Here is an 18,593-nt window from a genome sequence, read left to right as displayed (position 1 = left end):
TATACAAAATATATACAAATATGTACAAGAGACGAGGGGTTCAACCAAATCTTTAAATGGGCCGCGGAAAATATCGAAGTTCAAGGACGAGAGATTTCAATTACTCTGAAATGAAAAACTCGAGGAAATTAAAACCACATCTGAATATAACACAAATTCCAACCATGCAATAGAGCGAAAAACTAATGTGAAGGACCTGGAAGTCATGATGTCAGAGAATCTCACTTTCAAAGATCACAACAATGTTTCTATCATATCAATTCTAAGAAAATGATAGGATGGATAATGAGAACCTTTAAAACTTAAAACTAGGGATGTCAAGCCCATGATGGCTCTCTTCAAATCGCTTGTTCTCTCTAGGCTGGAATACTGTTGTACACTAACAGAAGAACAAGCAAAGGCACTTCTCAGTGCCAACAACAACATAACTGTCTTTAACTACAATGTCAGATCTTTAAGCAAACATTACGATGACCTCACAGCATTACTAAATTCCCTGCATATCAGTATGTCCATCATTACTCTCACCGAAACCTGGCTAAAGCCAGATACTACGGATGTCTATGCCATTCTTGGTTACACAGCCATACACAACTGAAGGCCAGATCAACAAGGGGGTGGCACAGCTATATACTACTCAGACAAACTGGAATGTATCAATACTTGCACAAGGGATGAACATGGGGAATATATAATAGCTAAATTCAAATCCAAATACCTACAAAAACCTCTCACAGTGATAAACATCTACAGAGTTCCACAATCAAACATTAGCAACACAGCAAATGACCATATGACCTGTCTTTGTAATACTCATTTGTGCTAAATTGTTATCTGTTTACAATAATGTTTTTACCACTGAATATATCATTGCTTAGTTAACCTTTAGTTAATTTTAAGCCTGCCCATAATGCTCTGCATACAAGGGGCTTTGGCATGTTGCACTTTAATAACTGTATTCCTTTGTACTTCTCTGTATCATGTTCAAATTAATAAATAAATAAATAAATAAGCCGGGCTGTAGTTCGTACATCGGTTTGCGTGCGACCAGCGGTAACTGCTTAGTTGATCAGGCCCTAATCAACCAGGAGGCCTGGTCACAGACCGGGCCACGGGGGCGTTGATCCCCGAAGCCCTCTCCAGGTATATTCTAGGTGTAATCAGTCCCTCAGTGAGTGGGTGAAGAGCACTGTAGCCTTGAAGGAACTGAAGCACAGTCAAGGTAAGGTTAAGTTCGTCAGTAAACAGGACAAGTGTTTCCTGACGCGGGTCTTAGGCAGATGATGACCCGCCGTTGGAGCTTTTCGTTATCTGACCGAGGCCTTCCGCTGGCTTACCGGTCTAACACTTTAAAAATTATGGTCATAGTTATAACCATTTAGTTCTGCACAGCCATGGAGCTTATGTACTGGTGACAGGCCAATACCAATGATGTAAATGATAATGAGCAAAGGGCCAAGAACACTGCCTTAAGGCACTCCTATATAGACGAGGTTACTCCGTTAAGGCACTCCTTTGTAGACGAGGTTACTCCGTTAAGGCACTCCTCTGTAGACGAGGTTACTCCGTTAAGGCACTCCTATGTAGACGAGGTTACTCTGTTAAGGCACTCCTCTGTAGATGAGGTTACTCCGTTAAGGCACTCCTCTGTAGACGAGGTTACTCCGTTAAGGCACTCCTTTGTAGACGAGGTTACTCCGTTAAGGCACTCCTCTGTAGACAAGGTTACTCCGTTAAGGCACTCCTCAGTAGACGAGGTTACTCCATTAGGGCACTCCTCTGTAGACTAGGTTACTCCGTTAAGGCACTCCTATGTAGACGAGGTTACTCCATTAAGGCACTCCTTTGTAGACGAGGTTACTCCATTAAGGCACTCCTGTGTAGGCGAGGTTACTCTGTTAAGGCACTCCTATGCAGACGAGGTTACTCCGTTAAGGCACTCCTAAGTAGACGAGGTTACGCAGTTAAGGCACTCCTATGTAGACGAGGTTACGCAGTTAAGGCACTCCTCTGTAGACGAGGTTATGCAGTTAAGACACTCCTATGTAGATGAAGTTATGCAGTTAAGGGTTGTCACCAACAATTACGACCCCCCCCCCCCCCACATCATCAGCAACGGCTACGATTTCAACAACACGCAGTGTCACCAACACCAGACACCCAAGTTTTATATATATTAGCGTTGAATTCAGATATTTATATTTTTCATTTTTCATTTTCTTTAATTGTAGGATCAATATTTCATATTTAAGTGTTTTATATTTTATATTTTCTAAATAATAAAGTGTTTATGTTTGTCAGTTTTTGTTTTTTTTTTATGCATTAATTTTCCTGAGGATGAGCCAGCCTTAGTAATACTGACTGAAGTTGTTACAGGGCTGAGTAAGCCTTCACAAGTGGCGACCTTGCCAGGATCAACTCGACTGAATCAAGATTAAACTCTGTCTCGAATCTACCATTGGAATTTCAACCTCGCATACCACAGACGGTTACCACCAGCCATGAGTAATCATTCTCTATAGTAGGACTACGGTACAGGTATTTAAAAGATTTGGTGATTGTTATAGTCTCAATTTATTGTAAGTCAAGTCAGACAGGATATAATAGTTAATTCTGCCACCTTCCTTTCGAGCTTGAAACACTTTGGAGGATCAGACTCTAGGGACCCGAGATTTTCCAGTGACAACTTGTTTCATCGAGCTCTTTATTATATCAAGGGAACTGTCGTAGGACACTCTTGATTTGTTGGTGAGAAGATTGGATGGTCAAGGGACCCCATTCTACTTACTGTTTGCTCGGAGCTGGCATAGAACCCTTCGTTTTCATTAATACATTTTGCTTAATTGAAGTAGGGATCAAGCCCTCTGGTTTATTTACAGTTTGAGCGGAGCAGGAATTGAACCCTCCATTTTCTTTGATACCCGTTTCATTTTCCCCTGGTAGTTTAAGTTATTCTTGCAAATATGGAGGAATACCAGTTTTGGATGAATGCTGGAAGTAAGTTAGGAATAACAGGGAAAAATTTAGAATCTTTCATTAGTGCTAAAATCCAGGAAAGAATTGAAAAGGAGAGAGAATCGAAAGAGAAGAGGAAAAGGAGAGATTGAGAATCGAAAGAGAAGAGAAAAAGGAGAAAGAGAACCTTCAAAGAAAGGAGAAAAAGGAGAGAGAGAGAATTGAAAGAGAAAACCAAGAAAGACAGAAAGAGAGCGCGAAGACAAAAAAGAGCGTGATAGACTTGATCGTGAGGAGAGAGCTAGAGTATGTGAGAAACAAGTTAAATTAAGAGAACTTGAGGAAAGAGCAAAGGATAGAGAAGTTGAGGAAAAAGCTCGAGAACTTGAGTTAAGAGAGAGAGAAAAAGATCGTGAGCTCGAAAAAGCTCGCCTTGAATTAGAGAATAAAAAGTTAACTTTTACACAACAACAATTAGAGGACGGAGCAATTGAACATCATGCAGCTAGTGCACATATTCCAACACCTAATTTACCTCCCTTCACAGAGGGTGAAGACATTACTTCATACATTATCAGGTTTGAAAAACTGCTACCCTCTGTGAATGGCCTGCTGACACCTGGGCTACCAGGTTAGAAATGTTATTTTCTGGTACAGCTTTGAATATCTATGCAACTTTGTCGCAGGATATCATATGTAATTATAACCTACTGAAGAAGGCGATCCTTAAAGCATATCAAAAAACCACAAATTCTTACAGGAAAGATTTCAGGTATGCCACCTTACAGCTTGGCCAGAACTTTCAGCAGTTACAGGTAACACTCTTTCGTTTGTTCGACTTTTGGATAGAGAGTTCAGGAATTGATCACAGTTATGAATCTCTTAGAGACTTCATGGTTGCTGACTGTTATATCTTCGAAATTGGTCATCCTGTGTTATTTAAATATTGTAAGAGCATATGTTCATCACTTAATATTATAGCACAAAAGTCCCCGTTTATAGCTAAAATAGAGACTTTCGGCATTATATTATTATCTGTTAATATATGAAAAATACCATGGTATTATCACCATTGTTGTTATTATCACTATTATTGTTATTATCACTATTATTGTTATTATCACTATTATCGTTATTATCACTATTTTGTAATTATCACTATTATTTTACTATTATGGTTAGGTAGGATTTCTTGTGTATATAGAGTTTAAGTCTCGGAACCATCCGGTGAATTGTTCAGTTGTTTATGTCCGGCTGGCTGACGTGGCTCAGCTGATCCAACCTGACGACACATCAACAGATTGGCAAGTAGTCAGTCTGCTCCCAGCTCTAGCCCTGACAACTGATCGTATATTGGCTCTTACGGTGTACAGTTGAATGGTTTTGAGAATTGGACTCTAGAGCTGACTCACTTTGTTCCTCATTACTTTGAAAGACTCTTTTGATATTTATATTCTTGGTCAGTTCAGTAATCCATAGATACTTTACGGCCAGATTCAAAGGTCTTGTTAAATCTTGTACCTTTTGTATTTTGAGTCTACAGTCTTGTTAAGAAAGAGACGTAAATATTAATGAGGACTTAGATACAGGAAGAATAATTAAACTTCCTTATTAATATGACATTTCCATGATTTGGAACTAAATGTATATGGTAATTTTATTGTACAAAGTATTAAGTTAAATTAACTACAAAGAGAAGATAAAGTATTGTATTTAAATACTTTAATAAATTTGAATATTATTCTATGGAGTTTCCCAGTTGAAATTATTTCCCCTAGGCTCTACCTTACCTAGAACTCAGATCCAAAAATCTTGTTGCATAAGAAATAAATGGTAACAGGCCACATTCTGAAGTTCTTTAAAAAAAATTCTTATTCGCAACAAATGGGGGCCTGTCCGGGATCTCTGTTGTTCTAAGACATTGATCAAAAGAACAATATTAAGTTATATACTGGGAATTTATCTTTAGTTAATTTCAAAATATTGATCATGGAAGATCACATTAAAGAGTTATTTGAAGATTTAACATTGTCAAAGCTGGACTCCTTGAAACTTCAAACATGCTGGCAGATAGCCCGTAAATTGGGAGTACCATACGACAGATATTACACAGTCAATACCGTAAGGGCAATAATTAGAAACAAATTGTTTCCAGGGGCCTCTAACCATCATGTAGCAGGAGATTCTGACTCTGAAAGTTTAGTTTCTCAAGTAAGCTACCAGTCGAGAATCGAAGTATTAGAAGAACAATTTCAAAGAGTTGATCTTGAAAGTGAATCAGACAGATTAAGACCTGCTTTGCCCTCTAGTAAAGTAGATGAATTACTGCAGGGTGCAGCCGCTGTTCGGCATTCGCCCATTACTGAAGGAATTCCTATTAATGGTCAGCCTGGCCCTCACCAAGGTGCACGTCCAAAGGAATATCCACATACCGCCAGTTCAATTCCCTCATTTTCGATACCATCGGGGCATATTTCTCAAAGTCAGTTTGAGAAATTAGAGAGACTATTTATTTTACAGACTGCTCAAATTGAGGCTCAGCATAAATTAAATGAAGAAGACTTTCAAAGGGAAACGCTCCACTATATAAGACAACAACAACAAGGAAATGTGAGTGAAAGATGTACTGAATCCTCAAATGATTCTTTCAATATACAAAAAGCTGCATCTATGGTTCCAAGATTTAATGAAGGAGATTTAGATACTTATTTTGAAGTCTTTGAGAATCAAGCACGTGCTATGAGCTGGCCCTGACAACACTGGGCAACCTTATTACACACTTCGTTGTCTGGTAAAGCTCAAAGTTGTACGGCTACATTACCTTTTGAGAAATATGTGGATTATGATTCCGTTAAGAAGGCTATCCTTAAGGCTTATGATCTCCTCCCAGTAAGTTATCAAAAAACCTTTAGAGCATTAAAACGCCAGCCAACTCAGTTGTATGTAGATTTTGCACGTGAAAAGAAAATCGCTTTTGAGAGATGGTGTAGAGCTTCTAACTGTAAATCTATGGAAAGTCTTTCCCAATTGATCCTGCATGAGGATTTCTACAATAATTTACCAGAAGACTTGCATAGGTATTTGATTAGTTGTCCCATAGTAAATATACTAGAAACAGCCTCGCTTGCCGATAATTATGAAATATCTCAACAATTGATTGGCAAAACAAAAAGTAAGGAAACAGTGACTAAATATGCCCCTAAGAAAGGACGATCCAATCTTACAGAGATGCGTCGCATACAGAATCCTTACCAGACCTCCTATGATGCCTCCACGCCCATTAATAATAAATTTAGATCTAACTCTAGGAAAAATTCAAAACCACTAAGGCATAACAGTGAGTTGAACTGCACTTATTGTAATAAGAAAGGGCATGTAAGGAAATACTGTTATTGGCTAGAGAGGGATACCAGGAACGAGCGACTTCGTTTCCCAACTCAGGTAATATCTTCATCGACAACTAAAAAGAAACTGAACCCTAGTACCGAACAAGGTTCACAAGAACGAATCAGTAGTCATTCCAGATGACTAAATACTAGAGCTGTTTCAGAAAAAGATATTCACTCAGCTATGAGTCCCTACTTTGCTAAAGTGAAAGTTGGAATAGACGAGACTCAATTAGTTGAAATTAATTCCTTCCGTGATACTGGAAGTTATTTAACATTGTTGAAGCAGGACATACTTCCCTTAAGTGATATGACTCGCACAAAGCTAGATGTCTTATTAGAAGCCTATGGAGGCACCATTATAAGAGTGCCTCTTCACAGGATATACATCCAAACACCAACCTATACTGGCTTTGTGTCGGTAGGTATATCCAGTGAAACTTTTCCTATTCAGGGCGTTGACTTACTCATAGGCAATGATCTAGAGTGGAAAGTAATGACTTTTTTATTCCTGTTTGTCATTTGTGTGGTGTTAAGGGACATAAACGTCCAGATTGTCCTTCTAAGAAGGTACAAAAAGTTGGAAGATGTTTTAAAGACTGTAATGACCAAGCACCCTTCTGTTTAGGAACAGTTAAGAACATAAGAACATAAGAACGAAGGAACACTGCAGAAGGCCTACTGGCCCATGCGAGGCAGGTCCAAGTCTCCTACCGGCTTAAGCCAATGCACCCAACCTAGTCAGGTCAGGTCACATTGACTTAAGGGAGGAACACGGCAACCGACCTGGTAGCACAAGCTATCAGGCCCAACTCACACCCACCCACATCCACTCATGTATTTATCCAACCTATTTTTAAAGCTACACAACGTTCTGGCCTCTATAACTGTACTCGGGAGTTTGTTCCACTCATCCACAACTCTATTACCAAACCAGTACTTTCCTATATCCTTCCTGAATCTGAATTTTTCCAACTTAAAACCATTGCTGCGAGTCCTGTCTAGGCTAGATATTTTCAGCACACTATTTACATCCCCTTTATTTATTCCTGTCTTCCATTTATACACCTCAATCATATCCCCCCTAATTCTACGTCTTTCTAGAGAGTGCAGATTCAGGGCCCTTAGTCTATCCTCATAGGGAAGGTTTCTGATACATGGGATCAACTTTGTCATCCTCCTTTGTACATTTTCCAGAGAATTTATATCCATTCTGTAATACGGTGACCAAAACTGTGCAGCATAATCTAAATGAGGCCTAACCAAGGATGTATAGAGTTGAAGAACAACCTGAGGACTCCTATTATTTATGCTTCTTGATATGAAGCCAAGGATTCTATTAGCTTTATTGCGAACACTTATGCACTGTTGTCTTGGTTTCAGATTACTGCTAACCAGAACTCCTAAATCTTTTTCGCAATCCGTAATATTAAGATCTACATTATTTAGTTTATATGTGGCATGGTTATTGTCCTGTCCAACATTTAGAACTTTGCATTTGTCTATATTAAACTGCATCTGCCACTTCTCCGACCACTGCATCAGTCTATTCAAATCTTCCTGGAGTGCTCGAATGTCCTCGTCAGAATGAATTCGACGGCCTATTTTGGTGTCATCGGCAAACTTGCCGATGTCGCTCTTTATGCCCTCATCTATGTCGTTTATGTAGATTGTGAACAGCAGGGGGCCCAACACTGACCCCTGTGGAACACCGCTCGTGACGCTTCCCCACTCTGATTTCTCCCCATTTATGCAAACTCTCTGCTGCCTATTAGTCAACCATGCCTCTATCCAGGAAAAAATTTCTCCTCCTATTCCATGTGCTTTAATTTTCCTCAATAGTCTCTGATGTGGGACCCTGTCAAAAGCCTTACTGAAGTCCATATACACAATATCATATTCATTACCATGATCTACCTCCTCAAATACCTTAGTGAAAAAAGTTAATAAATTCGTAAGGCAGGAACGCCCCTTTGTAAAACCATGCTGAGATTCGTTGATTAATTTATGCTTTTCAAGGTGGCTACGAACTGCCTCGGCAATTATTGATTCCATAAATTTTCCCACTATGGAGGTTAGGCTTATTGGTCTATAGTTCGAAGCTAAGGACCTGTCACCTGTTTTGAAAATAGGTATCACATTTGCCATTTTCCACTTATCTGGCACCATGCCAGTTTGTAGTGATATGTTGAAAAGATTAGCCAAAGGTGTGCTAAGCTCCTCTTTACATTCCTTTAGAACCCTTGCATACAGTTCATCAGGGCCTGGGGATTTGTTAGGTTTTAATTTATCTATTTGCCTAAGGACCATGTCACTTGTGACCCTAATCGTGCACAGTTTATTATCGTCCTGTTCTACATAATTTATCATTACTGGAATATCGCTGGTATCCTCCTGTGTAAAAACTGAGAGGAAGTATGTGTTAAAAATTCTACACATTTCCTTATCACTGTCAGTGAGCTGACCCGAGGAACTTTTGAGTGGGCCTATCTTGTCCCTGGTCTTACTTCTGTATACCTGAAAGAATCCTTTTGGGTTAGTCTTCGATTGTCTTGCAACTTTAACCTCATAATCTCTTTTTGCTTTTCTAATTCCCTTTTTTATTTCTCTCTTTAACTGAATATATCGATTTCTTAATTGCCCCTCTCCTCTTTTGATTTGCCTATATATGCCTCTCTTTTGACCAATCAGATATTTTAATCTATTGTTCATCCATTTAGGATCATTTTTGTTTGATCTGATTTCCCTATTTGGAACATAATTTGACTGAGCAGCTAGAACTATGCCCTGGAAAGCATCATATCGGCAACCATCACCACCTACCTGACCCTTAGTCAGGTCATTCCAGTTCAGCCCACCTAAGTAATTTTTCAGTCCTATGAAATCAGCCAAGCGAAAGTCAGGGACGGAGACTTGATTGCCATTATTAGGGGAATTCCATGATATATTAAAACTGAGTGATTTGTGATCACTTTCCCCAAGCTCATCATTAACCTCAAGATTATTAATTAGTGTTTCCCTACTGGCAAGAACCAAGTCAAGGAGGTTATTTCCCCTAGTTGGCTCTGTCACAAACTGTTTTAAAAAACAATCCTGGATCGTATCAAGAAAGTCACCTGACTCTAAATTTCCTGTCAAATTGCTCCAGTCAATCTGTCTGTAGTTGAAATCTCCCATTAGCACAACATTTTCGTATGTAGATGCCTTACGAATTTCGTCCCATAGAAGTTTACTGCACTCCCTATCAAGATTTGGGGCCCTGTAAATCACACCCAAAATTAGTTTTTCTCGGCCCTCGAGAAGCTGTAACCAAACAGATTCAGTGGCTGACGCTTCTAATTTAATATCTTGTCTAACACAACAATTTAAATTGTCTCTGACATACATCGCTACTCCACCACCTTTTCTGTTGACCCTGTCAGTGTGGAATAATTTATAGCCTTGTATGTGACATTCAGAGGGCATCTCTCTATCTTTCAGATTGAGCCAGGTCTCTGTTATAGCAATAATATCTATGTTTCCTGCACTTGCAATTAATCTTAGCTCATCTATCTTATTTCTTACACTCCTGCTATTAGTATAGTAAACCTTAAGGGAGCTAGTCCCTTGCTGCCCTCTGCTGTCCCCCTTTGTTTGCTGACCTGTTCTATTGTCTTTATTTATAACTTCATGCTGAATGCCTTTTATACATTTACTGTTTCCATCCCTAGTGTTGCAACCTGCTTGTTTCCCACACACACCCATACCTCTATCTTCCATCAGTTTAAAATCATAGGCATTTCACCAATGGCCTTCTCAATCGAGTCTGCAAGTGCTACCACCCCTGCCCCAGAGAGATGTACCCCATCCCTTGCATACATATCATGTTTGCCATAAAAGTTGTTCCAGTTGTCAATGAATGGGATTGCAAGTTCCTTGCAGTATCTGTCTAGCCAGCAATTTACACCAATTGCCCTAGACAACCATTCATTTCCTACTCCCCTTCTAGGCAAGATGCTACATATGATTGGGATCCCTCCCTTAGACTTAATGAAATCTATAGCTGACCTGTACTTATCTAGCAGCTCTTCTCTCCTACCCTTCCCAATATCATTTCCACCAGCACTGAGACAGATGATGGGCTTGTTCCCATTACCTGACATGATATTATCCAGCCTGTTGACAATGTCCCCAACACCAGCTCCAGGGAAGCACACTCTATCTCTCATCTTCTTATTCCTATTACAAAAAGCACGGTCAATATATCTTACCTGAGAGTCACCAACCACAAGAATGCGCTTACCTCTGTTAGCAGGGGCAGTAGTACCCTTACCTTCACTGGCCACTGAAGTACATTCATCCTGGAGAACAGAGAAGCGATTTCCTACCTTCAGATCTTCACTCTTAACTTTCCTTACTCTGATGCGCCTCCCATTACTGTGAACAACTCGCCACTTGTAGCAGGTGCTGGGCTGCACCTCACTGCTGGTAGCCGTTGCTACCTCCCCAACTACAGCCTCCTCACAGCGAGAGACAGACTGCACCTCACTGCTAGAAGTCTCATTCCCCACAACTCCAGCCACCTCACACTCTCTCCCAGACCCATTGAGGTGGACCTTCAGCCTCCTAATCTCCTCATGGAGAAGCAAGACCTCCTCCTTCAACTCTCCAACCTCAATTTTTAAAACACTGCAGAAGCAAGCCATGCTTTGTAACCGTCCACGCTAATTCCCAAAGCAGCTCAGGGTCTGTGACCTCACGTGACGACTGACCACTGCCAGAGTGGGCATCCCTAGAGAAATTTTGTCTGACCGTGGGACACAATTCACATCTGACTTAATGCAACATCTCTACCAACTTCTGGGAGTGAAGCCTCTCTTCACCACACCCTATCATCCCAGCTGTAATGGGAGGATTGAGCGCCAGCATTCGATTCTCAAGTCCATTTTAAGGAAACTTTGCTCCCTTAAACCTAAGGAGTGGCATCGTTACCTACCCTGTGCTTTGTTTGCCATGAGGGAAGTTCCCAGTGACTTTTTGGGGTTTTCACCTTTTGAATTTCTCTATGGTAGACAAGCCAGAGGTCCATTGTCCATCCTTCATGACTTATGAACTAATGAGGAGATAAATGCTGAGGTTCAGTCTTCTTACCAGTTTCTCCTTGACCTTAGATCCAAACTTGAGGAGACCTCTGACATAGTTTCGAAAAACTTACACTTGTCAATGGACCAGTACAAAACCTATTTTGATTCCAAAAGTCAGAGGAGAAGTTTTAAAGTAGGGGATGAAGTTCTTGTACTTTTGCCTATCAAGTCAAATAAATTATTAGTAGCATGGAAAGGTCCATATAAAGTATTAAAAATTTGTGGGAAAGTTGATTACCTCATAGAAGTCAAGGGAAAACCTAAGCTGTATCATATCAACATCCTTAAGAAATATTACCGAAGAAATTCGGTTAACTGCCTTAATAACTTTGACTTAGTTTTTCCACACGAACTTGATAAGACAACTGAAGAATGTAAAGTGTGCGTAATTGACACCTCTAACTTAGACTATGATAGAGAACTACATGACTTGGTGACTCTTGACCACTCGGGCGCAACAAACATTAATATTAATGAATCTTTGGATGACCTTAAGAGACATGAACTACTTCAATGTGTGAGTAACTTCTCAGACATCTTTACTGATATTCCAGGTGTCACCTCCACGGTAGTCCATAAGATTGACTTAGTGACGGACAATCCTATCAAACGGAAATTATACCCAGTTCCAGTTCACCTTAGGGATGCATTTGACCGAGAGGTAGACAAATTATTAAAACTAAAGATCATTGAACCTTCAGTATCTGCATATTGCTCACCAGTAGTCATGGTTAAGAAGGAGGATAATTCATATAGACTTGCTATTGACTTCAGAGGCCTTAATGCTATAACTCGGTGGGATGCTGAGCCTATGCCCTTAATAGATAGCGATCTACACAAATTTTATGACGCTTCCTTCTTTTCAGAGATTGATATTGCACAGGCATATCATCAAGTAATGTTAGATCCTTCTTCTAAGCCGTACACCGCTTTTCCTACACACCAAGGACTGATGCAGTATAGAACTATGCCCTTCGGGTTGGTAACTGCCTGTGCTATCTACATGAGACTGATGAGGAAGGTCTTGGGTAATATGCCAAATGTTTAAGTTTATTTTGATAACATTTACGTAATGACATTCACGTGGGGCGAACATATCCAAACTTTAACATCAGTTTTGCGTAGGTTACGCTCACATGGCCTCACTGCCAAGCTGAAGAAATGCTTCCTTGGGTATAACAAGATTAGATATCTTGGACTGATACTTTCTAATAACTCTCTGCAGCCTCTCCCCAGTAAGATCAAAGCTTTATTAGAATTTAAATTCCCCAAAACCAAGAAGTTCATGCATAGCTTTCTTGGTTCTGTAAACTTTTATGCACGGTTTATCCCTAACCTTACTGATCTTACAGGCATCTTATCTGACTTCCTTAAAAAGTCTGTGAAGGAACCTCTTGAACTTTCCGACGTAGCTCAGGAAAAGTTTAATGAGATTAAAAATATCTTCTCGAAAGACCCTATACTTAAGATTCCAGATATTAATAAAACATTTTGTTTAAGAACTGATGCCTCCAATAATGGCTTAGGTGCAGTGTTACTACAATACCATGATGGTACTCCCTTCCCTGTATGCTTCCTAAGCCAGAAACTCCTTCCCGCAGAAACGAGATACTCCACCATAGAAAAGGAATGTTTGGCTCTTGTGTGGGGTATCTCCAAGCTTAAATTTTTATCTACTGGGAAAAGAATTCATTTTAGAAACGGATCACAAGCCTTTGATATACCTAGAACTTTTAAGGGAAACAACAGTCGCCTCTTGAGGTGGACCTTGTCACTCCAAGCTTTTAAGTTCCATATTGTGTATATCAATGGTTCATCCAATTATTTCTCTGAGGAAAATTAAAGCACATGGAATAGGAGGAGAAATTTTTTCCTGGATAGAGGCATGGTTGACAAATAGGCAGCAGAGAGTTTGCATAAACGGGGAGAAATCAGAGTGGGGAAGCGTCACGAGCGGTGTTCCACAGGGGTCAGTGTTGGGCCCCCTGCTGTTCACAATCTACATAAACGACATAGATGAGGGCATAAAGAGCGACATCGGCAAGTTTGCCGATGACACCAAAATAGGCCGTCGAATTCATTCTGACGAGGACATTCGAGCACTCCAGGAGGATTTGAATAGACTGATGCAGTGGTCGGAGAAGTGGCAGATGCAGTTTAATATAGACAAATGCAAAGTTCTAAATGTTGGACAGGACAATAACCATGCCACATATAAACTAAATAATGTAGATCTTAATATTACGGATTGCGAAAAAGATTTAGGAGTTCTGGTTAGCAGTAATCTGAAACCAAGACAACAGTGCATAAGTGTTCGCAATAAAGCTAATAGAATCCTTGGCTTCATATCAAGAAGCATAAATAATAGGAGTCCTCAGGTTGTTCTTCAACTCTATACATCCTTGGTTAGGCCTCATTTAGATTATGCTGCACAGTTTTGGTCACCGTATTACAGAATGGATATAAATTCTCTGGAAAATGTACAAAGGAGGATGACAAAGATGATCCCATGTATCAGAAACCTTCCCTATGAGGATAGACTAAGGGCCCTGAAACTGCACTCTCTAGAAAGACGTAGAATTAGGGGGGATATGATTGAGGTTTATAAGTGGAAGACAGGAATAAATAAAGGGGATGTAAATAGTGTGCTGAAAATATCTAGCCTAGACAGGACTCGCAGCAATGGTTTTAAGTTGGAAAAATTCAGATTCAGGAGGGATATAGGAAAGTACTGGTTTGGTAATAGAGTTGTGGATGAGTGGAACAAACTCCCAAGTACCGTTATAGAGGCCAGAACGTTGTGTAGCTTTAAAAATAGGTTGGATAAATACATGAGTAGATGTGGGTGGGTGTGAGTTGGACCTGATAGCTTGTGCTAACAGGTCGGTTGCCGTGTTCCTCCCTTAAGTCAATGTGACCTGACCTGACTAGGTTGGGTGCATTGGCTTAAGCCGGTAGGGACTTGGACCTGCCTCGCATGGGCCAGTAGGCCTTCTGCAGTGTTCCTTCGTTCTTATGTTCTTATGTTCTTATGTTAAGTCGTGACAGTCAGTAGAAGATTTGTTGTCTTACTTGACTTCCACGTGTTAGAACTTTTTCCTCGCCTATTGTTCTTATACTCCTTGACTATAAGTCTTGGTATGGGGGAGTGTGAGGGAAAAGTTCAATAGATAGGAGTAGCGAGTGAGTATATAGTAATAATAGTTTCATTGCCGGCTACTTGTTAAGGTAGGGTAAGTCTAGCTCCCGCTATCCCTTCCCCTCCCTTTCCCCCCCCCCCCCCCCCCCCGAAAGGTGACGTGTGGGGCTCTGGCCAAACAGTAATCACTCGACTCAGCTCCCAGCACCACTGTAAGTACATGCCTGCTCAAATTCTAGTGGACTTATTGGTTGAAAGCTTCACTTTTGACCAATAATAAACTTAGTCCTTTGAGTCTTGCTCTATGTTAAATGTCTTAATAATCACCACGTCTTTTAGGTATTGTACTTATCATGGAGAGTGATTTCTTAAGCAGTGGGTAACCTGTCTCTCTTTCCAGCTTGGAATGACAGAATGGGTCACCTGCCAACCAACGAGTAGAATTGAAGGAGACGGACTAACGTCCTGAGACGTCCCATGTTTTATCTACTTGCCTGTGCACATGTATGAAGAATCAGGACGTAACCCCTCATCATTGCAGCGGTAAAGAACCTGATTTCCTGCCATCTGGATAGATTATTTACGGCTATAGACTCTGTGAAGAACGAGCCGGTGGGTTGTTACCAACACCTGCGACCCCCTCCCCACCACATCATCAGCAACGGCTACGATTTCAACAACACACAGTGTCACCAACACCAGACACCCAAGTTTTATATATATTAGCGTTGAATTCAGATATCATTTATATTTTTCATTTTCTTTAATGTAGGATCAATATTTCATATTTAAGTGTTTTATATTTTATATTTTCTAAATAATAAAGTGTTTATGTTTGTCAGTTTTTGTTCTTTTTCTATGCATTAATTTTCCTGAGGAGGAGCCAGCCTTAGTAATACTGACTGAAGTTGTTACAGGGCTGAGTAAGCCTTCACACTCATAAACTGTATCTCATAAATGTTTCTCATTATTGTATCTCATGTATAACCTGTGACCCAATCAAAATTTGTTATTTTTTAATTACATTACTTAACAGAATACTCCACTCTGTTGAATGCACAGCAACACAGCAAATGACCATATGACCTGTCTTTGTAATACTCATTTGTGCTAAATTGTTATCTGTTTACAATAATGTTTTTACCACTGAATATATCATTGCTTAGTTAACCTTTAGTTAATTTTAAGCCTGCCCATAATGCTCTGCATACAAGGGGCTTTGGCATGTTGCACTTTAATAACTGTATTCCTTTGTACTTCTCTGTATCATGTTCAAATTAATAAATAAATAAATAAATAAGCCGGGCTGTAGTTCGTACATCGGTTTGCGTGCGACCAGCGGTAACTGCTTAGTTGATCAGGCCCTAATCAACCAGGAGGCCTGGTCACAGACCGGGCCACGGGGGCGTTGATCCCCGAAGCCCTCTCCAGGTATATTCTAGGTGTAATCAGTCCCTCAGTGAGTGGGTGAAGAGCACCGTAGCCTTGAAGGAACTGAAGCACAGTCAAGGTAAGGTTAAGTTCGTCAGTAAACAGGACAAGTGTTTCCTGACGCGGGTCTTAGGCAGATGATGACCCGCCGTTGGAGCTTTTCGTTATCTGACCGAGGCCTTCCGCTGGCTTACCGGTCTAACACTTTAAAAATTATGGTCATATTTATAACCATTTAGTTCTGCACAGCCATGGAGCTTATGTACTGGTGACAGGCCAATACCAATGATGTAAATGATAATGAGCAAAGGGCCAAGAACACTGCCTTAAGGCACTCCTATATAGACGAGGTTACTCCGTTAAGGCACTCCTTTGTAGACGAGGCTACTCCATTAAGGCACTCCTATGTAGACGAGGTTACTCCGTTAAGGCACTCCTCTGTAGACTAGGTTACTCTGTTAAGGCACTCCTATGTAGACGAGGTTACTCCATTAAGGCACTCCTCTGTAGACTAGGTTACTCCGTTAAGGCACTCCTATGTAGACGAGGTTACTTCATTAAGGCACTCCTATGTAGACGAGGTTACTCCGTTAAAGCACTCCTGTGTAGGCGAGGTTACTCTGTTAAGGCACTCCTATGCAGACGAGGTTACTCCGTTAAGGCACTCCTAAGTAGACGAGGTTACGCAGTTAAGGCACTCCTATGTAGATGAGATTACTCTGTTAAGGCACTCCTATGTAGACGAGGTTCGGTTAAGGCACTCCTATATAGACAAGGTTACACTGTTAGGCACTCCTGTGTAGACGAGGTTACATTCTTAAGACATTCCTGTGTAGACGAGGTTACATTCTTAAGACATTCCTGTGTAGACGAGGTTACATTCTTAAGACATTCCTGTGTAGACGAGGTTACATTCTTAAGACATTCCTGTGTAGACGAGGTTACACTGGCAAGACACTCCTGTGTAGACGAGGTTACACTGTTAAGACACTCCTGTGTAGACGAGGTTACACTGTTAAGACACTCCTGTGTAGACGAGGTTACACTGTTAAGATACTCCTGTGTAGACGAGGTTACACTGTTAAGACACTCCTGTGTAGATGAGGTTACACTGTTAAGACAATCCTGTGTAGACGAGGTTACACTGTTGGTGAAGCCATACTGGTGTTGGTTGGTAAAGTTTGCCAAGAAACAGGACAAATGTTTCATGATGTGGGTCAGTCATATGACAAACAGCTGGAGCTTTTGGTCATCTGACCAAGGCCTTCTGCTGGCTTACCTGTCCACCCCTTTAAAAATTATGGTCGTAGTAATAACCAGTTAGTATACTGGTGTCTGTTGCTAGATAAGGCTTTTTATTACATATCTTAATCTCTTAAAGTTGTATACAAGAATTTTTTGATGCCTGGCTGTATGATCTGCTATTTTTTCATCTACCCTCAGGTCACTAAAATATAAACAGCAGAGAACAAGGTAGCCCAGCCATTACTACCACAGTACCGTCCCTCACCAGCCATTACTATCACAGTACCGTCCCTCACCAGCCATTACTATCACAGTACCGTCCTTCACCAGCCATTACTTCCACAGTACCGTCCCTCACCAGCCATTACTACCACAGTACCGTCCCTCACCAGCCATTACTATCACAGTATCGTCCTTGTTACAAAAAAACGCGATTCTAAAAGCTTAGAGATGTCCAGTGAATACTAGAAAGGACGGCCCTTCTAGCATCCAGCCTGTTACTGGGTTTTCGTAACAAGTAGTCAGTATCCTTGTCCAATTATCCATTACAATTCATTAAGATTCAATAGTGCTTCAGGATTACAACTGGTAGGCTACTAACTAGAGAAATTAAAATTTAATAAATTTATTAATCATTAAGTTGTCTAGAGGTATATTATCAAATTAAATTAAATCAATCACAGTAATGAAAATAATACCAATCTCTCGAGTTCAATATTATTGTGCTGAAAGCACATATCACATTTATAATTCTTAAGTACCTTCTGGTACATTAACATTTAATAAGATATTACAAATATGTACAAGTGTGTATGTATGTGTGTAAGTGCTCTAAGTAGTTCGCTATGTCTCACGACTCGACTAGACTTAAACAAGTGACTGACAAAGTCCTCACATAAACTAACTTCTTGACCGACTGGCAACCAGAACAGTCTGCTTGAACAATGAAAAGAATGCTAAGCCCAATAGCCATATAACAAGCGACTGCGACACAATCAGGGTCAAGGAGATAATATAACGACACTAAGTAGGGACCATCAGCAGATCCTCCACAAAAGTTACAAAACTCCCATACTACTGAATCTAAGTTCAGCATAGGAAAAACCCTGACTGTAACAATACACAGTAACCAGTACAAAATTAGGTCAGAAGCTATAGCTAAGGACCTGAGATGTTCAGAGTGTCTACACGACACACAACCTCAGTACAACGTTGAAAATCACTAAGTCTATACAATGTTCTGTGAACAGAGTTCTACAGAACTAACAAGAATAATGAGACAGACAATCTGTCCAACCACCAAGCGAGTCTAGA

This window comes from Cherax quadricarinatus, chromosome 6, assembly GCF_038502225.1.
Source record: "Cherax quadricarinatus isolate ZL_2023a chromosome 6, ASM3850222v1, whole genome shotgun sequence".
NCBI classification, from domain to species: Eukaryota; Metazoa; Arthropoda; class Malacostraca; order Decapoda; family Parastacidae; genus Cherax; species Cherax quadricarinatus.
Note: the sequence above shows the minus strand (reverse complement) of the source record.